The sequence below is a fragment of the Oncorhynchus masou genome, chromosome 3, assembly GCF_036934945.1.
Source record: "Oncorhynchus masou masou isolate Uvic2021 chromosome 3, UVic_Omas_1.1, whole genome shotgun sequence".
NCBI classification, from domain to species: domain Eukaryota; kingdom Metazoa; phylum Chordata; class Actinopteri; order Salmoniformes; family Salmonidae; genus Oncorhynchus; species Oncorhynchus masou.
Genome location: NC_088214.1, coordinates 5,633,895 through 5,660,617, shown reverse-complemented (window position 1 = coordinate 5,660,617; position 26,723 = coordinate 5,633,895). Strand labels below are relative to the sequence as shown.

General features: G+C 45.4%; 1 pseudogene; it reads left to right on the top strand.

Moving 5' to 3' along the window:
• The window catches only part of LOC135509135 (1-phosphatidylinositol 4,5-bisphosphate phosphodiesterase delta-1-like), a 43,461-nt pseudogene that overhangs the window by 7,465 nt on the left and 9,273 nt on the right, over positions 1–26,723 (top strand).

The following is a 26,723-nucleotide window of genomic DNA, read 5'->3' as shown; positions in this document are numbered from 1 at the left end:
CCCTGTGGCCAATAAAATAAAAACCACCCCCCTCCCCTGTGGCCAATAAAATAAAACCACCCCCTCCCCTATGGCCAATAAAAACCACCCTCCCTCCCCTGTGGCCAATAAAAACCACCCCCCCTCCCCTGTGGCCAATAAAATAAAAACCACCCCCCCCTCCCCCTATGGCCAATAAAACCACCCTCCCTCCCCTATGGCCAATAAAAACCACCCTCCCTCCCCTGTGGCCAATAAAATAAAACCACCCCCCCTCCCCTGTGGCCAATAAAATAAAAACCACCCTCCCTCCCCTGTGGCCAATAAAATAAAAACCACCCTCCCCTCCCCTGTGGCCAATAAAATAAAAACCACCCTCCCTCCCCTGTGGCCAATAAAATAAAACCACCCCCTCCCCTGTGGCCAATAAAAACCACCCCCCCCTCCCCTGTGGCCAATAAAAACCACCCCCTCCCCTGTGGCCAATAAAACCACCCCCTCCCCTGTGGCCAATAAAAACCACCCCCCTCCCCTGTGGCCAATAAAATAAAAACCACCCTCCCTCCCCTGTGGCCAATAAAATAAAACCACCCCCCCTCCCCTGTGGCCAATAAAAAACCCCCCCCTCCCCTGTGGCCAGTAAAAACCACCCCCCTCCCCTATGGCCAATAAAAACCACCCTCCCTCCCCTATGGCCAATAAAAACCACCCTCCCCTCCCCTATGGCCAATAAAAACCACCCTCCCCTCCCCTATGGCCAATAAAAAACAACCCTCCCTCCCCTATGGCCAATAAAAACAACCCTCCCTCCCCTATGGCCAATAAAAACCACCTTCCCCTCCCCTATGGCCAATAAAAACCACCCTCCCCTCCCCTATGGCCAATAAAAACCACCCTCCCTCCCCTATGGCCAATAAAAACCACCCTCCCTCCCCTATGGCCAGTAAAATAAAAACCACCCTCCCTCCCCTATGGCCAGTAAAATAAAAACCACCCTCCCCTCCCCTATGGCCAATAAAAACCACCCTCCCTCCCCTATGGCCAATAAAAACCACCCTCCCCTCCCCTATGGCCAATAAAAACCACCCTCCCCTCTCCTATGGCCAATAAAAACCACCCTCCCTCCCCTATGGCCAATAAAAACCACCCTCCCTCCCCTATGGCCAGTAAAATAAAAACCACCCTCCCTCCCCTATGGCCAGTAAAATAAAAACCACCCTCCCTCCCCTGTGGCCAATAAAAACCACCCTACTCTTCCTTCTGGCCAATAAAACCACCCTACTCTCCCCTGTGGTCAACCTTCCCTTATTTTGGACCACCCCTCTCACCCAGTTCATTTCGATCTGTCCCTTATAGGCTCCATTATTTCTTTATATGTTTTTTTATTGATCCAGCGAAGTCTTCTTCTTATAGCATCACTTTATTGTCTTGATAGTCTGTATTTGATATCTTTCACTCCTGAGGGATACGTGAACCTCCAATAATAACCTGCCTTCATTGCCTATACAGTAGCTACTATCCTCCTGACACTCTGTCTCTCCCGTCCTCAGGTATGGAGGGGGACACAGACCTCCAGTTCCTGCTGGTGGGTGGAGACCTTCTGAAGGTGAGATCTTCCTCCTGGAAGAAGACCCGCTTCTACAAAGCTACAGGAGGACTGCCAGACCATGTGGCACGAGTCCAAGAAGACCTTCAAGTTCAACCAGACCTGTGAGTGCTCTCCGTGAAAACCACCATGGTGCAATCCATCCACATGTGTGTATGACTGTCCATCTCCCCGACCGTCTGTCTTTAGTGTTGGGGTGTGGTGGATAGGAGTTTGTTGGCTCTTTGTTCTGTTTTCAATGTTCTTCTATGATGTCCGTTGGGAGATAAGGATGGATTTAGGACATTAAAAACGGGGGTTTCATCTCAGGGGGAAAACTTAGAGTTGATTTAAAGAAAACATTTTTTGGGGGGGTGGGGGGGTAGATCAGCTTTAATATTGCAGATAGATTGTAGCTTCCATCAATGAAATTGTCTGCATCACTTCCAATCCCCCATATATATGTTTTGCAAATATATATATATAAATATATAAATATATATATAAATATATATATATATATATATATATATATATATATATGTAAACTCAAATCTAGTCCTCTCAGATCGACAGGAGTGGTTAGGGTAGGGAATGTTTTAGAATCCAGTATCCTCTATCTTTACACTCAGTAGGTCTCTCAGATAAAACATCTTTAAAAACCAATTTCCCTACACACATATACAGTACCAGTCAAAAGTTTGGACACACCTACTCATTCAAGGTGTTTTTTTACTATATCTACAAGTGAAGACATCAGCCTGGAGGTGTGTTGGGTCATTGTCCTGTTGAAAAACAAATGATAGTCCCACTAAGTGCCTACCAGATGGGATGGCGTATTGCTGCAGAATGCTGTGGTTGCCATGCTGGTTAAGTGTGCCTTGAATTCTAAATATTTCACTGACAGTGTCACCAGCAAAGCATCCCCCAAAGCTATTTCAAAATAGCGCTTGATGGTTTTTGCGACTGGACTTGAAGAAACTTTCAAAGTTCTTGAAATGTTCCGTATTGACTGACCTTCATGTCTTAAAGTAATGATGGACTGTCATTTCTCTTTGCTTAATTGAGCTGTTCATGCCATAACATGGACTTGATCTTTTACTAAATAGGACTATCTTCTGTATACCACCCCTACCTTGTCACAACACAACTGATTGGCTCAAACGCATTACATTACGAACAAAATAAATTCCACAAATGAACTTTTATCAAGGCACACCTGTTAATTGAAATGCATTCCAGGTGACTACCTCATGAAGCTGGTTGTGAGAATGCCAAGAGTGTGCAAAGCTGTCATCAAGGCAAAGGGTGACTACCTTGAAGAATCTCAAATATAAAATATGCACCTTTTTGGTTAGTTACTACATGATTCCATATGTGTTATTTCATAGTTAAAATGTCTTTACTATTATTCTACAAGGTAGAAAATAGTACAAATAAAGATAAACACTGGAATGAGTAGTTGTGTCCAAACTTTAGACTGGTACATACATACATACATACATACATACATACATACATACACGCACGCACGCACGCACGCACGCACGCACACACACACACACACACACATACATACATTTAAAAAATATATATTTTCCTTTATTACTTTCTAACCCTACAACCCCTCCCCTATTTAACCCCTGTTTGTGAACATGGGAGTCCTACTACGGCTAGAGTCAGAGATGGTCAATTAGTCAGTGCACCAGTGATGCAGTGCATGGCCTTGTCATTGTCTGTCTCACAGCCACACCTGTGGCAGCCAGGTAGGTCCTTATCTCCCGGAGCCCTGAGCCCTGAGGCTGAGGTAGTTCTCAGTTAGTTCTCAGGAAGGCTAACTATCTGTAAATGGCCACATCTACGACTGAGTTACTCTATCAGAAGAGCTGAGGGATTGACCAAGCCCATTCCACACACAGTCCCTGCAATTACCTTAAGGTGAAGCCTTTCTCCCGAGTGGCGCAGCGGTCTAAGGCACTGCATCTCAGTGCTAGAGGTGTCACTACAGACCCTGGTTCAATTCCAGGCTGTACCACAACTGGCCGTGATTGGGAGTCCCATAGGGCGGCGCCCAGTGTCGGGGTAGGCCGTCATTGTAAATAAGAATTTGTCCTTACCTGATTTGCCTAGTTAAATATAGGTAAACTCAAATCTAGTCCTCTCAGATCGACAGGAGTGGTTAGGGTAGGGAATTTTTTAGAATCCAGTATCCTCTATCTTTACACTCAGTAGGTCTCTCAGATAAAACATCTTTAAAAAACAATTTCATTTTTCTGTTATGGTAGAAATATGTACAGGTATCTAATCTGGCATTAATTTAGATAAATGAAAAATGTGGATAGTTTTTTATTTATTTGATTTAGGCCGTTAGAATTAAATACATATACTATATATACTTGACATGATTTGATATTTTATTCAGCTTCATGATGTCACCTTTTTATGGGTTAAATCTTTAGGTTCACAGACCATAAAAGTCTGTCACCATAGAGAGTTTGATAATAACTATGGTGACAGGAGTTTATGGCTTTCTTAGTCACTCTTAGCACAGACAGGTCTCCAAGTCAGAGGGAAATTAGTGTTTTCATTGGATAAGCTGTTTGTTTTTTGTTTTTTTTTACAAAAAAGGAGATAAAGAAAGAATTTGAAGGCATTTTGTTTGTCGTTTTTAATAAGGTGTTTCAAGGGTCTAAATCTTTGTTTTGGTATTTTATCTTTTATATACTTTTGAAATTGTGTGGGTTTTTTTTTTTTTTTTGTCAATTCTGTAATCTTGAGTGGAAATTTCCAGAGCTGGTTTATGAGTATTTTTTTTATAGTCTATTATATTTTATGACACAAAGCAAAGTTCACTTGAATGCAGAACATACACAGAAGACTACGGAAACAAAAGCCTCAGACAATTTAGTATCCAAAGTACACAGAAAAAAACTTCCCATCGTGGTAGTCAATCAACGCAGAACTAGTATAAAGTCATTCCTGGTTCCAGGGAACGCCAGACCTTAACTGTATTTTGCACGTTTCCTATGTGACTTCCTGTTCATTCAAATTATCTTTCATTGCTCTTTTTCTATGTGAGTGCTTTAATAATAATAATAATACATGGGATTTATGGAGTGCTTTTTAATGGACCCAAAGTTTAAAAAAAAACTATGAATAATATATAAACAGTAGTCAAAACCAAATCAGACGACAAAACATGAAAAAAGAGAGGGGTGGGTCAAGGAAGGGACAGAGTGTGATGTATCAGTATATGGAGAGGAGAGGGTTGGGATTAACTTCTCATGACTCTCAAACCCGCATGCGGGAGCGTACCCATAGCCTCAAACTAATTAGCATAACGCAGAGGACATAAATCTTCCTAGAAAATCTTCCTATTCATGAAAATCACAAATTAAATATATTGAGACACAGCTTAGCCATTTGTTAATCACACTGTCATCTCAGATTTTCAAAATATGCTTTACAGCCAACGCTAAGACAAGCAATTGTGTAAGTTTATCATGGCATAATGCTATGGCTAGGCTCTGCTACCAGCAGGCAACATTTTCATGAAAATAAGAAAAGCAATCAAATTAAATCATATCCATTTGAAGAACTTTGGATGTTTTCACTCAGGAGACTCCCAGTTAGATAACAAATGTTCCTTTTTTCCAAAAATATTATTTTTGTAGGCGAAATAGCTTGTTTGTTCGTCTTCACGTTTGGCTGAGAAATCGACCGGAAAATGCAGTCACTACAACGCCAAACTTTTTTCCAAATTAGCTCCATAATATCAACAGAAACATGGCAAACATTGTTTAGAATCAATCCTCAAGGTGTTTTTCACATATCTATTCGATAATATGATAATAAAAAATGCAGCACTTCCTGATTGGATTTTTATCTGGGTTTTGCCTGTAACATCAGTTCTGTTGCACTCACAGACAATATCCTTGCAGTTTTAGAAACGTCAGAGTGTTTTCTATCCAAAGCTGTCAATTATATGCATAGTCGAGCATCTTTTCATGACAAAATATCTTGTTTAAAACGGGAACGTTTTTTATCCAAAAATGAAAATACTGCCCCTAGAGTTGCAACAGATACAAACCCGGGTTTAGGGTAAGGGATGGGATTGGGGTTAGAATACAGACCCTGTTTAGGGTAAGGGACGGGATTGGGGTTAGAATACAGACCCTGTTTAGGGTAAGGGACGGGATTGGGGTTAGAATACAGACCCTGTTTAGGGTAAGGGACGGGATTGGGGTTAGAATACAGACCCTGTTTAGGGTAAGGGACGGAATTGGGATTAGAATACAGACCCTGTTTAGGGTAAGGGACGGGATTGGGGTTAGAATACAGACCCTGTTTAGGGTAAGGGATGGGATTGGGATTAGAATACAGACCCGGGTTTAGGGTAAGGGATGAGATTGGGGTTAGAATACAGACCCTGTTTTGGGTAAGGGGTAGGTTAAGGGTTTAGTGTTAGGTGGTGCTCAGTATGGAGGAGAGAGGAGAGTCTTTGTAGTGTATTGCATTGCATGTGGGGGGGGGGGGTGTCAAAGAGGTAGGGTTTTAGGGGGGACAGAAAGATGAGGGAGGGAGTTCTAGAGCCTAGGATCAACCCTGGAGAAGGCCCTGTCGCTGAAACTCTGGAGAAGGCCCTGTCGCTGAAACTCTGGAGAAGGCCCTGTATCTGAAACTGGAGAAGGCCCTGTCACTGAAACTCTTGATCAACCCTGGAGTAGGCCTTGTCGCTGAAACTCTTGATCAACCCTGGAGTAGGCCTTGTCGCTGAAACTCTTGAACAACCCTGGAGAAGACCCGTTCGCTGAAACTCTGGAGCAACTCTGGAGAAGGCCCTGTTGCTGAAACTCTGGAGAAGGCCCTGTTGCTGAAATTCTGGAGAAACCCTGGAGTAGGCCTTGTCGCTGAAACTCTGGAGAAACCCTGGAGTAGGCCTTGTCGCTGAAACTCTGGAGCAACCCTGGAGAAGGCCCTGTCGCTGAAACTCTGGAGAAGGCCCTGTTGCTGAAATTCTGGAGAAACCCTGGAGTAGGCCTTGTCGCTGAAACTCTGGAGAAACCCTGGAGTAGGCCTTGTCGCTGAAACTCTGGATCAACCATGGAGAAGGCCTTGTCGCTGAAACTCTGGAGCAACCCTGGAGTAGGCCTTGTAGCTGAAACTCTTGATCAACCCTGGAGTAGGCCTTGTCGCTGAAACTCATGATCAACCCTGGAGAAGACCCGTTCGCTGAAACTCTGGAGAAACCCTGGAGTAGGCCTTGTCGCTGAAACTCTTGATCAACCCTGGAGTAGGCCTTGTCGCTGAAACTCATGATCAACCCTGGAGAAGACCCGTTCGCTGAAACTCTGGAGAAGACCCGTTCGGCAGAAACTCTGGAGAAACCCTGGAGTAGGCCTTGTCGCTGAAACTCTGGATCAACCCTGGAGAAGGCCTTGTTGCTGAAACTCTGGATCAACCATGGAGAAGGCCTTGTCGCTGAAACTCTGGAGAAGACCCGTTCGCTGAAACTCTGGAGAAACCCTGGAGTAGGCCTTGTCGCTGAAACTCTGGAGCAACCCTGGAGAAGGCCCTGTCGCTGAAACTCTGGAGAAGGCCCTGTTGCTGAAATTTTGAAAGGCCTTGTCGCTGAAACTCTGGAGAAACCCTGGAGTAGGCCTTGTCGCTGAAACTCTGGATCAACCATGGAGAAGGCCTTCTTGATCAACCCTGGAGAAGACCCGTTCGCTGAAACTCTGGAGAAACCCTGGAGAAGGCCTTGTCGCTGAAACTCTGGATCAACCCTGGAGAAGGCCTTGTCGCTAACTCTTGAAACCCTGGAGAATCTGGAGAAACCCTGAGTAGGCCTTGTCGCTGAAACTTGATCAACCCTGGAGAAGGCCTTGTCGCTGAAACTGATCTGGAGAAGACCTTGTTCGCTGAAACTCTGGAGAAACCCTGGAGTAGGCCTTGTTGCTGAAACTCTGGATCAACCCTGGAGAAGGCCTTGTCGCTGAAACTGGATCAACCATGGAGAAGGCCTTGTCGCTGAAACTCTGGAGAAGACCCGTTCGCTGAAACTCTGGAGAAACCCTGGAATAGGCCTTGTCGCTGAAACTTTGGATCAACCCTGGAGAAGGCCTTGTCGCTGAAACTCTGGATCAACCATGGAGAAGGCCTTGTCGCTGAAACTCTGGAGAAGACCCGTTCGCTGAAACTCTGGAGAAACCCTGGAGTAGGCCTTGTCGCTGAAACTCTGGATCAACCCTGGAGAAGGCCCGTTCGCTGAAACTCTGGAGAAACCATGGAGTAGGCCTTGTCGCTGAAACTCTTGATCAACCCTGGAGTAGGCCTTGTCGCTGAAACTCTTGATCAACCCTGGAGAAGACCCGTTCGCTGAAACTCTGGAGAAACCCTGGAGTAGGCCTTGCCGCTGAAACTCTGGATCAACCATGGAGAAGACCCTGTCGCTGAAACTCTGGAGCTTCAACCTGAGGATGATAAGGTGGCCTGCTGTTGTGGAATGGAGTGTAGTTGGTAGTGGAGAAGAGAGGTAGGGAGGGGGGTGGCAAGGTGGTGAAGGGCTTTGTAGATCAGAAAGAGGATCTTGTAATCCCTGCTGGGGGAGGACTGGGCAATTTCACGGTAAAGTCTATACCTGTTGTATTCGACGCATGTGACAAATACAATTTGATTTGATTTGACAGGGGTGATGTGCTGCCAGGACTTAATGTGTGTGAGCAGTCGGACTGCAGAGTTCTGAACCATTGGCAGCTTATGGAGGGAGCTTGAGTTGATGCCGGAGAGTAGTGAGTTGCAGTAGTCAAGATTGGATTGGGTTGGTCAACACTGGTTCTTTGGTATTCAACACGGGTTCTTTGGTATTCAACACTGGTTCTTTGGTATTCAAAGTTGCTTTACAATATAGTCTGAGCGATAACCCCGCCCCCTCCCTCTCGTCTCCTCTCGTCTCCTCTCCTCTCCTCTACAGTCTCCATTAAGGACATCTCGGCAGTGCGTGCTGGCCGTCAATCGGAGGGTCTGAGGAAGAACACGGAGGAGCCGGTGGAGGGGAGATGTTTCTCCATAATCTTCAAGGTTCTTTTATATATTTTTAAACAACTCAATTTGCACTGTATTCAATGTCATTTCAGTCAGGCTTTATTTCGCTTTACAGTATTACAGAGATGGCAGTGGGAGGAGGTCTGGCAGAGATGACAGTGGGAGGAGGTCAGGCAGAGATGACAGTGGGAGGAGGTCTGGCAGAGATGACAGTGGGAGGAGGTCAGGCAGAGATGACAGTGGGAGGAGGTCAGGCAGAGATGACAGTGGGAGGAGGTCAGGCAGAGATGACAGTGGGAGGAGGTCAGGCAGAGATGACAGTGGGAGGAGGTCTGGCAGAGATGACAGTGGGAGGAGGTCTGGCAGAGATGACAGTGGGAGGAGGTCAGGCAGAGATGACAGTGGGAGGAGGTCAGGCAGAGATGACAGTGGGAGGAGGTCAGGCAGAGATGGCAGTGGGAGGAGGCCAGGCAGAGATGACAGTGGGAGGAGGTCAGGCAGAGATGACAGTGGGTGGAGAGCAGGCAGAGATGACAGTGGGAGGAGGTCAGGCAGAGATGACAGTGGGAGGAGGTCAGGCAGAGATGACAGTGGGAGGAGAGCAGGCAGATATGACAGTGGGTGGAGAGCAGGCAGATATGACAGTGGGAGGAGGTCAGGCAGAGATGACAGTGGGAGGAGGTCAGGCAGAGATGACAGTGGGAGGAGGTCAGGCAGAGATGACAGTGGGAGGAGGTCAGGCAGAGATGACAGTGGGGGGAGGTCAGGCAGCGATATCAGTGGGAGGAGGTCAGGCAGAGATGGTAGTGGGAGGAGGTCAGGCAGCGATGGCAGTGGGAGGAGGTCAGGCAGAGATGACAGTGGGGGAGGTCAGGCAGAGATGGTAGTGGGAGGAGGTCAGGCAGCGATGGTAGTGGGATGAGGTCAGGCAGCGATATCAGTGGGAGGAGGTCAGGCAGCGATGGTAGTGGGATGAGGTCAGGCAGCGATGTAGTGGGATGAGGTCAGGCAGAGATGGCAGTGGGAGAGAGCAGGCAGATATTAGGTACAGCATAATCTCTCGTGGACAGACGCACGTAACATAGGGTGGTATAGAAGCAATCCGTCAACAGACTGTGGGATGAGGTCAGGCAGCGATGGCAGTGGGATGAGGTCAGGCAGCGATATCAGTGGGAGGAGGTCAGGCAGCGATATCAGTGGGTGGAGGTCAGGCAGATATGACAGTGGGAGGAGGTCAGGCAGATATGACAGTGGGTGGAGGTCAGGCAGATATGACAGTGGGAGGAGGTCAGGCAGAGATGGCAGTGGGAGGAGGTCAGGCAGAGATGACAGTGGGTGGAGAGCAGGCAGATATGACAGTGGGAGGAGGTCAGGCAGAGATGACAGTGGGAGGAGGTCAGGCAGAGATGACAGTGTGTGGAGAGCAGGCAGATATTAGGTACAGCATAATCTCTCGTGGACAGACGCACGTAACATAAGGTGGTATAGAAGCATCCGTCAACAGACTGTGGGATGCGGCGACTAATGAGGAACTTTGTTCTGGTGTGCAAGATTTTTTCAGCACTAATCATTTGGACAAATCCTGATTTCGCAGGTGTTAGCATATTTCGACTGTTGGAAGGGGAGGGGATATTTTGGCCATGCTTTGGTCTGAGAGTTTCTGTTTAGGGGGGTTGGAGACTTCTCTTGTCGCATTAGTATCTTTACAAAGAGCAAACCCCAAAACCTAATGAATCATCTGACACATTTACACAAGATTGTAGTGCTGGGTTTCTGAGATTAGGTACAGTGTTGTATTAACACGATCACATTTACATCACAGTTGCATTTGTACAACCCTCCATTATTTTTAAGGGCAGAAGAAAGAATCTGGACCTGATGGCCAGCTCTGAGGAGGAGGCCAAGCAGTGGGTCACCAGCCTGGAGAAGATATTGTCCAACATGGAGAACCTTAACAGTCAGCAGAAGACTGAGCAGTATCCTTCTCACAGATATAGAGTCAGAACCACGGGAATCAGAGTCTATAGAAAGGCCTTGGAACCTCGAACTCTGGCAATTTGACTGGGAAACTATATGAGTACAACGGTCGCCAGTCCACCCATTATGACATCATTAACTTGAATGGGGAGGTCCATTCTATCGATTCTATTTCTATGGTCATTACAGCCTCGTCGTGGTTAGGGTAAGTATACTTTAGTTACAAACCATTTGTTTTTGAGAAACTTGTATTCATTTGAAATGACTGAATCAAAATTGTACTGGGCAGTAATATTTGATAGAATATTCAGTATATTATATATGTAACGGGATTCTTCTGTTGAAGGAGAGGCGGACCAAAACGCAGCGTGGTTATTGTGATACATCTTTAATAAAGATGAAAATAGAACAATATACAAAAAAACAAGTAAACTTGAAAAAACCCGAAAACAGCCCTATCTGGTGTAACAAACACAAAGACAGGAACAATCACCCACAAACCCCAACACCAAACAGGCTACCTAAATATGGTTCCCAATCAGAGACAATGACTAACACCTGCCTCTGATTGAGAACCATATCAGGCCAAACACAGAAACAGACAAACTAGACACACAACATAGAATGCCCATTCAGATCACACCCTGACCAAACAAAACATAGAAACATACAAAGCAAACTATGGTCAGGGTGTGACAATATATACACATCACATACACAACCAAACATTTATCTGATAAATAGCAATCTGCTAGAGACTGTGTTTGAGTTACAGTAGTAGGTAGTGAAAAAAATGCCTGACAATGGACTTCTAAATTCAAGTTACAAAGCATTAACAAACCATTACAAGGCATTATTCTAAGCATGGTCAGAGAGAGAGAGAGACAGAGAGAGAGAAAGAGGGTGAGAGAGAGAGACAGAGAGAGAGACAGAGAGAGAGCAAGAGGGAGAGAGAGAGACAGAGAGAGAGCAAGAGGGAGAGAGAGAGAGAGAGAGAGAGATCATAGCCTGAAAGGTCATGCCCCAAAAGTCCATGGGGTGGAGTGAGAGAGAGAGAGAGACAGAGAGGGAGAGAGAGAGAAAGAGACAGAGAGACAGAGAGGGGAGAGAGAGAGAGAAAGAGACAGGGAGAAAGAGGGAGAGAGAGAGAGAGTGAGAGAGAGACAGAGAGGGAGAGAGAGAGAGAAAAAGAGACAGAGAGAAAGAGGGAGAGAGAGAGAGTGAGTGAGAGAGAGATAGAGACAGAGGGAGAGAGAAAGAGACAGAGAGAAAGAGGGAGAGAGAGAGAGTGAGTGAGAGAGAGACAGAGAGAGAGAGACAGACAGAGAGAGAGACAGAGAGAGTGAGGGAGAGTGTGAGAGAGAGAGAGAGAGTGAGTGAGAGAGAGAGAGAAAGAGACAGAGAAAGCAGGCGAGAGACAGAGAGTGAGAGAGAGAGTGAGAGAGAGAGTGAGTGAGAGAGAGACAGAGAGGGAGAGACAGACAGAGAGAGACAGAGAGAGTGAGAGACAGTGTGTGTGAGAGAGAGTGAGTGAGAGAGAGACAGAGAGGGAGAGACAGACAGAGAGAGAGACAGAGAGAGAGAGAGAGAGTGAGAGAGAGTGTGTGTGAGAGAGAGTGAGTGAGAGAGAGACAGAGAGGGAGAGACAGACAGAGTGAGAGACAGAGAGAGTGAGAGACAGTGTGTGTGAGAGAGAGAGTGAGTGAGAGAGAGACAGAGAGGGAGAGACAGACAGAGAGAGAGACAGAGAGAGGGAGAGACAGTGTGTGTGAGAGAGAGTGAGTGAGAGAGAGACAGAGAGGGAGAGACAGACAGAGAGAGAGACAGAGAGGGAGAGACAGACAGAGAGAGACAGAGAGAGAGAGAGACAGAGAGAGTGAGAGACAGTGTGTGTGAGAGAGAGTGAGTGAGAGAGAGAGAGAAAGAGACAGAGAGAAAGAGGGAGAGAGAGAGAGTGAGTGAGAGAGAGACAGAGAGGGAGAGACAGACAGAGAGAGAGAGAGAGTGAGAGACAGTGTGTGTGAGAGAGAGTGAGAGACAGTGTGTGTGAGAGAGAGTGAGTGAGAGACAGAGAGACAGAGAGGGAGAGAGAGAGAGAAAGAGACAGAGAGAAAGAGGGAGAGAGAGAGTGAGTGAGAGACAGAGAGAGAGACAGACAGAGAGAGAGACAGAGAGAGTGAGAGACAGTGTGTGTGAGAGAGAGAGTGAGTGAGAGAGACAGTGTGTGTGAGAGAGAGAGAGTGAGAGAGAGACAGAGAGGGAGAGACAGACAGAGAGAGAGACAGAGAGAGTGAGAGACAGTGTGTGTGAGAGAGAGAGTGAGTGAGAGACCGTGTGTGAGAGAGAGAGAGTGAGTGAGAGAGAGACAGTGTGTGAGAGAGAGAGTGAGTGAGAGAGAGACAGTGTGTGAGAGAGTGAGAGACAGTGTGTGAGAGAGAGACAGAGAGGGAGAGAGAGAGAGTGAGTGAGAGAGAGACAGTGTGTGAGAGAGAGAGTGAGTGAGAGAGAGACAGTGTGTGAGAGAGTGAGAGACAGTGTGTGAGAGAGAGACAGAGAAAGAGAGAGTGAGAGAGTGAGAGACAGTGTGTGAGAGAGAGACAGAGAGAGAGACAGTGTGTGAGAGAGTGAGAGACAGTGTGTGAGAGAGAGACAGAGTGAGAGACAGTGTGTGTGAGAGACAGAGAGAGTGAGACAGACAGAGAGAGTGTGAGACAGTGTGTATGAGAGAGAGAGTATCTCACCACCGCAGGTCAGGAATAAATAAGAGAAAGAGCAATGAAGACCTTGTAATAAGCATCTGAGTTGTTGACCAATAGTATCACTGTAAAGTTACCCACCAATTAGATATCAGACCTACATAATGTAACTAAGGCTTCTCAAAGGTGAGCCAATGGAGGGTTGGCAAGATCAGCACAGATAATGCTGAATTCCTAGGAAAACACAGAGGAAATGATTGTATACTGTTGATAAGAAGAATCCTCTTGTAGAAATACTGTCTGTGCAGGCTTTTGCTCTAGTAGGGCTGGAACAAATCCCCGCAGAAGGGTAGCTCTGCAGGAGGGCTGGCAACCGCTTTGCAGTAGGTAATGATACTGATCATGTAACCCATATCACCATGTTGTGCCTATATGATACGCTGAGTTCAGTCCTTACATTAACTCTTCTTCAGTTGGATCTTCAACTGCCTTAGGAAAGCAGACAAGAACAGTGACAACAAGCTGAGTCTGAAGGAGCTGAAGGACTTCATGCACCAGATCAACATCGAGGTGGACGATCAATACGCAGAGAAGCTCTTCCAGGTGAACACTTGAATTAAATAATTTATTTTATTGTATAATTTAATAACTTTTATAATTCTCAGAAAAACAACGTTTTGATACATCTAAGAGCTCAAATCGTCTTCCAGGTGAACTCGTCACAATATAAAATATGACAAAGTGTAGAGGCCTGGTGTACAGTATAGAGGCCTGGTGTACATACAGTGTAGAGGCCTGGTGTACAGTGTCGAGGCCTGGTGTACAGTATAGAGGTCAGGTTTACAGTGTAGAGGACTTGTGTACAGTGTAGAGGCCTGGTGTACAGTGTAGGGCCTTGTGTACAGTGTAGAGGCCTGGTGTACAGTGTAGAGGCCTGGTGTACAGTGTAGAGGCCTTGTGTACAGTGTAGAGGCCTGGTGTACAGTGTAGAGGCCTGGTGTACAGTAAAGAGGCCTGGTGTACAGTTTAGAAGCCTTGTGTACAGTGTAGAGGCCTGGTGTACAGTGTAGAGGCCTGGTGTACAGTATAGAGGCCTTGTGTACAGTGTAGAGGCCTTGTGTACAGTGTAGAGGCCTGGTGTACAGTGTAGAGGCCTTGTGTACAGTATAGGGCCTTGTGTACAGTGTGGAGGCCTTGTGTACAGTGTAGAGGCCTGGTGTACAGTGTAGAGGCCTTGTGTACAGTGTAGAGTCCTGGTGTACAGTGTAGAGGCCTGGTGTACAGTGTAGAGGCCTTGTGTACAGTAAAGAGACCTTGTGTACAGTTTAGAGGCCTTGTGTACAGTTTAGAGGCCTGGTGCACAGTGTAGAGGCCTGGTGTACAGTGTAGAGACCTGGTGCACAGTGTAGAGGCCTGGTGCACAGTGTAGAGGCCTGGTGCACAGTGTGGAGGCCTGGTGCACAGTGTAGAGGCCTTGTGTACAGTATAAGGCCTTGTGTACAGTGTAGAGGCCTGGTGTGCAGTGTAGAGACCTGGTGTAGAGTGTAGAGGCCTGGTGTACAGTGTAGAGGCCTGGTGTACAGTGTAGAGGCCTGGTGTACAGTGTAGAGGCCTGGTGTACAGTGTAGAGGCCTGGTGCACAGTGTAGAGGCCTGGTGCACAGTGTAGAGGCCTGGTGCACAGTGTAGAGTCCTGGTGCACAGTGTAGAGTCCTGGTGCACAGTGTAGAGGCCTTGTGTACAGTAAAGAGGCCTTGTGTACAGTGTGGAGGCCTGGTGTACAGTGTAGAGGCCTGGTGCACAGTGTGGAGGCCTGGTGTACAGTGTAGAGGCCTGGTGTACAGTGTAGACGCCTGGTGCACAGTGTAGAGGCCTGGTGCACAGTGTAGAGGCCTGGTGCACAGTGTGGAGGCCTGGTGCACAGTGTAGAGGCCTTGTGTACAGTATAAGGCCTTGTGTACAGTGTAGAGGCCTGGTGTACAGTGTAGAGGCCTGGTGTACAGTGTAGAGGCCTGGTGCACAGTGTAGAGTCCTGGTGCACAGTGTAGAGTCCTGGTGCACAGTGTAGAGGCCTTGTGTACAGTAAAGAGGCCTTGTGTACAGTGTAGAGGCCTGGTGCACAGTGTGGAGGCCTGGTGCACAGTGTGGAGGCCTGGTGTACAGTGTAGAGGCCTGGTGTACAGTGTAGACGCCTGGTGCACAGTGTAGAGGCCTGGTGCACAGTGTAGAGGCCTGGTGCACAGTGTGGAGGCCTGGTGCACAGTGTAGAGGCCTTGTGTACAGTATAAGGCCTTGTGTACAGTGTAGAGGCCTGGTGTACAGTGTAGAGGCCTGGTGTACAGTGTAGAGGCCTGGTGCACAGTGTAGAGTCCTGGTGCACAGTGTAGAGTCCTGGTGCACAGTGTAGAGGCCTGGTGCACAGTGTGGAGGCCTGGTGCACAGTGTGGAGGCCTGGTGTACAGTGTAGAGGCCTGGTGTACAGTGTAGAGGCCTGGTGTACAGTGTAGAGGCCTGGTGTACAGTGTAGAGGCCTGGTGTACAGTGTAGAGGCCTTGTGTACAGTAAAGAGGCCTTGTGTACAGTGTGGAGGCCTGGTGTACAGTGTAGAGGCCTGGTGTACAGTGTAGAGGCCTTGTGTACAGTGTAGAGGCCTTGTGTACAGTTTAGAGGCCTTGTGTACAGTGTCACTAACATGGAACCTAGACCGGCTGTGCCATCGTGCATAAATGTATTTTGTCCCCCCACACGAAACGCAATCACGACACGCAGGTTAAAATATCAAAACAAACTCTGAACTAATTATATTAATTTGGGGACAGGTCGAAAAGCATTAAACATTTATGGCAATTTAGCTAGCTAGCTTGCACTTGCTAGCTAATTTGTCCTATTTAGCTAGCTTGCTATTGCTAGCTAATTTGTCCTGGGATATAAACATTGAGTTGTTATTTTCCCTGAAATGCATAAGGACCTCTACTCCACCAATTAATCCACACATAAAACGGTCAACCGAACCATTTCTAGTCATCTCTCCTCCTTCCAGGCTTTTTCTCCTTTTGACTTTATATTGCAATTGACAACTTTCATAAAATAGGTGCATTACCGCCACTGACATCATTCGTCTTTCAGTCACCAACGTGGGTATAACCAATGAGGAGATTGCACATGGGTACCTGCTTCTATAAACCAATGAGGAGGTGGGAGAGGCAGGACTTGCAGCGTGATCTGCGTCACAAATAGAACTGACTTCTATTTTAGCCCTTGGCAACGCAGACACTCGTTGAATTGAATAATATAGATTTCTAAATGTATTTTGCAATGGTCGCACACGCGACGCGAACGGTGTAGTCAGCCTGTAAGGTGCTTGTTCTTGAGGAGAAGCTTTGTCTTCTGTCTTTTACACTTCACCTTCAAGACAGACAAGGAGGCAGGGGTCAGCGGTCAGGAGGCAGGTGCAGGAACAGGGTCAGGAGGCAGGGTCAGGAGGCAGGGGTCAGGAGGCAGGGTCAGGGGGCAGGAGACAGGGGTCAGGAGGCAGGGTCAGGAGAGCAACAGCATTTTGATGCACCAATGAATGTCTTTCTCCCTATCTCCATCCTGTAGGAGTGTGACCAGTCTAAGTGTGGCTACCTGGCTGGCGATGAGATAGAGCACTTCTACAGCCTTTTGACCCATCGCCAGGAGATAGACACCATCTACGGAGAATACGCTAAGACCACGGGCTTCATGAGCGCTGAAAATCTACTGGAGTTCCTGATTAAAGAGCAGAGAGAGGAGGCAACGCTAGCCGATGCACACAGACTCATCAACAAGTACGAATTGGATGATAAAGGTGATCATGAATGAATATTTAGTTGTTATGCCTTCACAACAACATAGAAGAGCATTCATAAAGTCTTCCTAAGCCCTACATACAGTAGACGTTTCAAAAAATCATTTAGAAGAAAAATCCTACTACATAACATAGCATTCCCTGGAGGGTGAGACTGGGCAGCTCTCAAATGACAAATGGGAGCTGTCCAAATAATTTCAAACAGTTCAGAGTTAACTTCCTATTCAGTAACGACACTTCTGCTCATTTGAATTGTCAGCAGTCTATCTTGTAGTTAGAGTCTGACATCTGTCTGGTCTATCTGCAGCTAAAGAGAAGCAGCTGATGACCCAAGATGGTTTCCTGATGTATCTCCACATGCCTGAGGGTCTGGTGCTGAATCCTACCCACAAGGCCGTGCACCAGGACATGAGCCAGCCCCTGAACCACTACTTCATCTCCTCGTCTCACAACACATACCTGATGGAAGACCAGCTCAAAGGGCCTAGCAGTACTGAGGCCTATGCCAGGTATGAATGACAGACATCATCTAGAACAATGTTTTTCCAAACCTCTCCTTGAGTAACCTCAGCTAGTTCCACTTATTTGATCTATTCTGGTATTACATTAGTACACTTGATTCAACTGGTCTGGACTAAGTTTTACTAGCTATTGTAATGTTCCTTAGCTTCTGTTCTTATGGAAGACACTGTGGACATTTAAAAACCTGTACTTGTCAGTGTCTGCCTGTGAATGAGGCGAGTCAGGACGTGTTCTTAAACAGTTAAACGATAACTCTTCGTAGGGCTCTTATAAAACAGTTATAACCCTTCGTAGGGTTCTTATAAAACCGTTAGAACCCTCTGTAGGGATCTTATGAAACCGTTATAACCCTTCGTAGGGCTCTTATAAAACCGTTATAACCCTCTGTAGGGCTCTTATAAAACAGTTATAACCCTCTGTAGGGATCTTATGAAACCGTTATAACCCTTCATAGGGCTCTTATAAAACAGTTATAACCCTTCGTAGGGCTCTTATAAAACAGTTATAACCCTCTGTAGGGATCTTATGAAACCGTTATAACCCTTCGTAGGGCTCTTATAAAACAGTTATAACCCTTCGTAGGATCTTATAAAACAGTTATAACCCTTCGTAGGGATCTTATAAAACAGTTATCACCCTTCGTAGGGCTCTTATAAAACCGTTATAACCCTTCGTAGGGTTCTTATGAAACCGTTATAACCCTTCGTGGGGATCTTATGAAACCGTTATAACCCTTCGTAGGGCTCTTATGAAACCGTTATAACCCTTCGTAGGGCTCTTATAAAACAGCTATAACCCTTTGTAGGGCTCTTTAAAAACAGTTACAACCATTCATAGGGATCTTATAAAACAGTTATAACCGTTCGTAGGGCTCTTATAAAACAGTTATAACCCTCTGTAGGGATCTTATGAAACCGTTATAACCCTTCGTAGGGCTCTTATAAAACAGTTATAACCGTTCGTAGGGCTCTTATAAAGGGCTGTCGCTGTGTGGAGCTGGACTGCTGGGACGGGTCAGACGGAGAGCCAGTCATCTACCATGGATACACCCTCACTTCCAAGATCCTGTTTAAAGACACCATCAAAGCCATCAAGGAGTACGCCTTTAAGGTAGACTAAAGTTCCATGTCAACTTTGTAGAATTGTATCTGTCCTGTCCTGTTTAATTCATATCATGTTTGATGACAACAGATTTCTTGTTGCAATGGATTAATTACAAATGGTCATCCTTCTTATCAATAGAGGCCCAAAAGGCTCTGGCTGACCCTGTGTCAAATACTTACGCTGCACTTTATTGTGTTTGTCCAGTACAATGAATTCAAAGGAATATTCCCAAAAGTCTAAACTCCATGCTAAATCAAGCGCCTACAGAAATGATTTCACACATTTATTTGACTCAGGTCTGCAGTTGCACTGTATTTAACTGTCTCTGTCTGTCCCCAGACCTCGGACTACCCAGTGATCCTGTCCTTGGAGAATCACTGTAGTGTGGAGCAGCAGAGGGTCATGGCCCAGCACCTGAGCTCCATCCTGGGCAGCGCTCTGCTCACCTCCCCCCTGGGGGACCAGATGCCCACAGACTTCCCCTCCCCAGAGGTGGCTGGCTATAGTCTCTCGTCTACTGTTTCATATAAGAGTCACTGTCTGCGTGTATATGAAGAAGTGTATGATATGCGGAAATCTTACAGTTTCCCTCTTTTCAAAACACATTCTAGATTTACTTCTATTTTTATGTGCCTAGTGCTTCCTAGGACCAGGAGCATTTCCTGTCCAGGAATGTCTCTCGTCCTTAGTCAAGAAGAACTTAAAAATATACACTGAGTATACAAAACATTATGAACACCTGCTCCAGGTGAAAGATATGATCCCTTATTGATGTCACTTGTTAAAAACGTCTTATGCCTGGGGGCAGTATTGAGTAGCTTGGATGAGTAAGGTGCCCAGAGTAAACGGCCTGCAACTCAGTTCCAGTTGCTAATATATGCATAGTATTAGGATAGAAAACACTCTGAAGTTTCTAAAACTGTTTGAATGATGTCTGTGAGTATAACAGAACTCATATGGCAGGCGAAAACCTGAGAAAAATCCAACCAGGAAGTGGGAAATCTGAGGTTTGTAGTCTTTCAACTTTGTAGTCTTTCAACTAGTCTGTTGGTTCATTTCATTTAAGGCTTCCACTAGATGTCAACATAATTTAGAACCTTGTTTGATGCTTCTACTGTGAAGGGTGGCCGAAGGAGAGGGGATTGAGCCAGGTGTCTGGCAGATTGCCACGAGCTTGTGACGCGCGGTCATGTGAAAGTTAGCTTCGTTCCATTGCTTTTCTACAGACAAAGGAATTCTCCGGTTGGAACATTATTGAAGATTAATGATAAAAACATCCTAAAGATTGACTCTATACTTCGTTTGACATGTTTCTACGACCTGTAATATAACTTTTGGACTTTTCGTCCGACCTTTCGGATTTGTTTACCAAACGCACTAACAGAATGAGGTATTTGGACATAAATTTTATCAAACAAATCAAACATTTATTGTGGAACTGGGATTCCTGGGAGTGCATTCTGATGAAGATCATCAAAGGTAAGTGAATATTTATAATGTTATTTCTGACTTATGTTGACTGCACAATATGGAGGATATCTTTTTGGCTGGTTTGGGCTTTGAGCGCCGTACTCAGATTATTGCATGGTTTGCTTTTTCCGTAAAGCTTTTTTGAAATCTGACACTGTAGTTGCATTAAGGAGAAGTGAATTTAACTGTATAACACGTGTATCTTTGATCAATGTTTATTATGAGTATTTCTGGAAATTGATTTGGCTCTCTACAAAATCACCAGATGTTTTTGGAACTACTGAATATAACACGCCAATGTATACTGAGATATTTTTGATATAAAAATGAATTTTACTGAACAAAACATATATGTATTGTGTAACATGAAGTCCTATGAGTGTCATCTGATGAAGATCATCAAAGGTTAGTGATTCATTTTTATCTCTATTTCTGCTTTTTGTGACTCCTGTCTTTGGCTGGAAAAATGGCTGTGTTTTTCTGTGACTTGGTGGTGATCTAACATAATCGTTTGTGGTGCTTTTGCTGTAAAGCCTTTTTGAAATCGGACACTGTGGTGGGATTAACAACAAGACTACCCTTTAAATGGTATAAGATACTTGTATATTTGAGGAATTTTAATTATGAGATTTCTGTTGTTTGAATTTGGCGCCCTGCACTTTCACTGGCTGTTGTCATATCGATCCCGTTAGCGGGATCTCAGCCATAAGAATCTAAATCACTTCAATCAATTTCAGATGAATGGGAGAAGACAGGTTAAATAATTATTTTAAACCATTTAAGTGCCTTTGAACAGGGTATGGTAGTAGATGCCAGGCACACATGTTTGTGTCAAGAACTGCTTGTGTCAAGAACTTGTTTTTTCACACTCAACAGTTTACCGTGTGTTTCAAGAATGGTCCACCACCCATAGGAAATCCAGTTAACTTGACACAATTGTGGGAAGCATTGGAGTCAACATGGGCCAGCATCCTTTGGAACGCTTTTGACACCAACGAATTGAGGCTGTTCTGAGGGCAAAACTCAATATTAGATAGGTGTTTCCTAGTGTCTGGTATACTCAGTGTATATAGTTTTATTCCATCACATTATCAGAGCCTTTGTGAACTAACACATGAAGATAATTTTTATATGTGTGGCACATTCGATCAGGAGCTGAAGGGGAGGTTCCTGGTCAAAGGGAAGAGGTTAACTAAACTGGAGGCCTGCTTTGGCCCTGAGGAGACAGCCGGGGATGATGGTAGCTTAACTGAGGAGGAGGAGGATGACAAAGAGGAGGAGGAAGAGGAGAAGAAGGCCACGGTAAGGGAATAGGAGCTAAACCTACTATGGCACTCCAATAGTATCATTGTGACGGCCCCATCCCTGTCTTCTACACCATATAACTGTATTGCAACATACTGTGTATGTTCCAAATGTTCCATATGTTCTATATGTTCTATATGTTCTGTATGTTCTATATGTTCTTTATGTTCTATATGTTCTATATGTTCTATATGTTCTATATTTTCTGTATGTTCTATATGTTCTGTATGTTCTATATGTTCTAGTAGAGCTGGAGTGTGTTACCATTCTGCCCAACCTACTGTACAGTAAAGCTGAAGTGAGCTGAAGTGTGAATGTGTTTGATCTGCAGGAAGGTAAAAAACTGAAGCTGGCTAAGGAGCTGTCAGACATGGTGATCTACTGTAAGAGCGTCCATTTCAACGGATTCCAGGACGCTAAAGATAACCTGGGCTTCTACGAGATGTCCTCCTTCAAGGAAAGGAAAGCTATGGCATTGGCTGAGGAGTCTGGTGAGCATATTAACTGTGAAGCTGAGGAGTGTGGTGAGCATATTAACTGTGAAGCTGAGGAGTCTGGTGAGCATATTAACTGTGAAGCTGAGGAGTCTGGTGAGAATGTTAATTGTGAAGCTGAGGGTGTTTATTTTGCTCAAGCGTTTAGCTACAGTACCTATTACAACCTATCGCCACTTATCGCAGAAAATGTTTAGCAAATATAGGGAGTGTTACTTTATTCACCATGAACGGCGATCAGTTTAGCCACCCTTTTTTTTACCACTGCGTCACTGCTGTGAAGGTTGTTACCACTGCGTCACTGCTGTGAAGGTTGTTACCACTACGTCACTGCTGTGAAGGTTGTTACCACTACGTCACTGATGTGAAGGTTGTTACCACTGCGTCACTGCTGTGAAGGTTGTTACCGTTACGTCACTGCTGTGAAGGTTGTTACCACTGCGTCACTGCTGTGAAGGTTGTTACCACTACGTCACTGCTGTGAAGGTTTTTACCGTTATGTCACTGCTGTGAAGGTTGTTACCACTACGTCACTGCTGTGAAGGTTGTTACCACTACGTCACTGCTGTGAAGGTTGTTACCACTACGTCACTGCTGTGAAGGTTTTTACCGTTACGTCACTGCTGTGAAGGTTGTTACCACTACGTCACTGCTGTGAAGGTTTTTACCGTTATGTCACTGCTGTGAAGGTTGTTACCACTACATCACTGCTGTGAAGGTTGTTACCACTACGTCACTGCTGTGAAGGTTGTTACCACTACGTCACTGCTGTGAAGGTTTTTACCGTTACGTCACTGCTGTGAAGGTTTTTACCGTTACGTCACTGCTGTGAAGGTTTTTACCGTTACGTCACTGCTGTGAAGGTTGTTACCACTACGTCACTGCTGTGAAGGTTTTTACCGTTATGTCACTGCTGTGAAGGTTATATTAGACTAACACAAATGGAGAAAATTATTTCAACTTCATTGAACTTAATTGTACACAAAACGTCTTGTTAGTTTCTCATCACACTCCAGTAAGGATATGAGAATGACCGTTGTTCTGTATAGTTTCTGTAGTGACATCTCTCTCTCTCTTTGTTCTCTCTTTTTGTTCGCTCTCTCTTTTGTTTGTTCTCTCTCTCTCTCTCTCTCTCTCTCCAGCCAACAGCTACATCCATCACAATGTGGACAAGCTGAGTCGTATCTATCCAGCAGGCACCAGAACAGACTCCTCCAACTATAACCCTGTACCCTTGTGGAACGCAGGCTGTCAGATCGGTAAGGCTGTCTAAAAGAAGAAGGGACAAGGGCAAGAGGGAATGTTTTCATATAGTAAATGGGCTGTGGTACAATTCTCTCCTGAAGTTAGGCAGCAGGTAGCCTAGCAGTTAAGACTTTTTTTTATTTTACCTTTATTTAACCAGGCAAGTCAGTTAAGAACAAATTCTTATTTTCAATGACGGCCTGGGAACAGTGGGTACAGATTTGTACCTTGTCAGCTCGGGGGTTTGAACTCGCAACCTTCCAGTTACTAGTCCAACGCTCTACCCACTAGGCTACCCTGCCATGTCTTTAGTATCATTAAAGGTGAAGACTTATTTTATCTAATCAATTCTCTGTAATTATTATTACGTGATTAAACTAATCATGTAAATATAATTAACTAGGAAGTCGGTGCACCACGGAAAATGTTCAGATTAAAGTTATAATTTTCTCAATATAACTCTTCAGATATTTTAATATCTGATCAATTAATTATTATTATTACCTTTGTCAGTCTCATCTGAACGTCGTAAATTGTTGGTTATCTGCACAAACCCAGCCTTTACTATAAATCATCCATACACCAACTGGCTCAATTATTTAATAACTAACTAATTAAACAACATTATATCCACAGGACTAAACAAAAACCGTTTGGTTATAACACGTGGCACACCAGGGGGTTTGGTCAAGGCGTTTACACAGATCAGACACGGACAGAGTGTGATTATCTCGGTTTCAAGGGTGTTAATTTAAATAATAAATCAAAATAAAAGGATAGGTCTCCCCCATGAGATCCTCTCCGGGATACCGTCGTCTGGGCTCTGGGTCTTGCTGTATCCTGTCGGGCACTCAAACTCAAACTTCTTAGCTCGGGCACCGTCTCCAACTACTCAGAAGTCACCTTTCCTCCCCTAGTCTCTTCCCTGTGTGCTGCCCTTCTGGCAGCTTTATGGGACTTGAACAGCTGGTGAGCAATCAGCCCTTGATTACTCACCAATCCCCAATCAGCCCCAATTAGTCCTGGCCAGAGAGCCCGTCGTGACCTGGCACGTCCAGCAGATGGAGCCATCGCCTCGTGATGTATCCTCCGTCTGTCACCAGACCTTGACGAGTCTCCCCCTGGTGGCTGACCTGCTGTACGACACACACGATAGATTCAGAGAAGAGAAGGGGTTTTGAAAGGAAGACTAAGGGACATGAGTCTCTATGCGAAGCTATTCTCTCATAAATACATTTGCCACTTACGATCGCTCATTCGGAAAAGCAATGCATTGTATTTACGTGAAGCTGGTGATGTGAGGCTCTGGTTTGCCCAGTCGATGTCGCCCTGTCCTTTGTGGAATCTTCCAGGTCGTCGTGTGAGAAGTTCACGTGTTCTGAGAGGTTCATCTCTCTCTGGAGATCCGTCCACGTCGGTCAGTTTCGTCGTACTCGATTTGCTACATTTTCAGCTGCAGTCTGTTATGCTGTCATCTAGGACTCACTCCTTCTTGAGTGTTCAATAGTTCAGAGTTCATACCATTTCACGTGTAGAGCAAGCTCCCATGTTTCCTGTTCCTGTATGGTTTCCTGTTCCTGTATGGTTTCCTGTTCCTGTATGGTTTCCTGTTCCTGTATGGTTTCCTGTTCCTGTATGGTTTCCTGTTCCTGTATGGTTTCCTGTTCCTGTATGGTTTCCTGTTCCTGTATGGTTTCCTGTTCTTGTATGGTTTCCTGTTCCTGTATGGTTTCCTGTTCCTGTATGGTTTCCTGTTCCTGTATGGTTTCCTGTTCCTGTATGGTTTCCTGTTCTTGTATGGTTTCCTGTTCCTGTATGGTTTCCTGTTCCTGTATGGTTTCCTGTTCCTGTATGGTTTCCTGTTCCTGTATGGTTTCCTGTTCCTGTATGGTTTCCTGTTCCTGTATGGTTGACATTAGAATTAGCCCTTTTAAACGTGAGGATTTATTCGGAACCTGAGTGACTTTTCGCTATGTAGAGTGGATATCCACAGCTCGCCCTGGGGCTTGCTTAGTTCAATGTGAATTGGGTCACGGGGGCACTTATAGAAATGTAGAAAAGGGGGTGGTTTCAGTAAAAGTGATGGTTTTAGCCAGCCGGCTAATTTTCAACCGCAGTTCCTGGGCAGGTTAATAAAATAAAAAGTTAACATCACATTACATCATGTCGCAAATACTTTCATCTTTACTCATTAATTTTAAACAAGAATCAGATGAAAGCCTCGTAACTGAGGGGACCTGTATAAAGAGAGTTAGGGTAATGTGGCTGTATTGTCTTTCATGAGGTCACAAACATGAAACAGAATGGCCCGGGTTGTAGCTGGCTTCTCCACCTACCGTTTACACATTCTCCAAAATAGGAATATTGTTCAATTCTCAAATTCTGAGATGGAGTAGAATTCGGCGGGAGAATCCCTTTGTCTTACTGTGAAACGTTCTCTCTCTATACCGCATGGTCATGGAGAGAGAGGAGTTTCTGTGGTATTTACAACGTCGTTGTAAGTGGGGGCTAGCATCAAGACAAGAGTATTGGGCCGACTCCGTGAAAAATCTCTCAATGTGCCCTTGAGCAAGGCACTCTGGATAACATCATCTGCCAAATGACTGATTTTTAAATGTAAACTCCCCCTCGTGTATTTTAAAGGACTGGTGTGAGGAAACCATGCTTGCACCATCCATTAGGAGTGAGCATTCTAGAAGGGTAAGGATTTTCCCCACAACTGTTACTTTAATCCCCTCTCCTCCTGTCAGTGTCCCTGAACTTCCAGACCTCCTGTAATGACATGGATGTGAACCAGGGTCGGTTCCTGACTAACGGGAAGACGGGATATGTCCTAAAGCCGGCCTACATGAGGGACCTGGGGTCAGAGTTTGACCCCATCACTCTGACCGCGGGACCGTGGCTGCAGCACAAGACGCTCCACCTCATGGTCAGACTCATTCTCTGGCTTGTTGGTTATATGTACATATCTCAATGACCTCGTACCCCGGCACATCGACTCAGTACTGGTACACCGTACATTTAGTCAAATTATTGACCTCGTACCCCTGCACATCGACTCAGTACTGGTACACCGTACATTTAGTCAAATTATTGACCTCGTACCCCTGCACACCGACTCAGTACTGGTACACCGTGCATTGAGCCAAATTATTGGTCAGACTCATTCTCTGGCTTGTTGGTACATATCTCATTGACATCGTACCCCTGCACATCGACTCAGTACTGGTGCACCGTCCATTTAGCCAAATCATTGACCTCGTACCCCTGCACATCGACTCAGTACTGGTACACCGTACATTTAGTCAACTCATTGACCTCGTACCCCTGCACATCGACTCAGTACTGGTACACCGTACATTTAGTCAACTCATTGACCTCGTACCCCTGCACATCGACTCAGTACTGGTACACCGTACATTTAGTCAAATTATTGACCTCGTACCCCTGCACATCGACTCAGTACTGGTACAC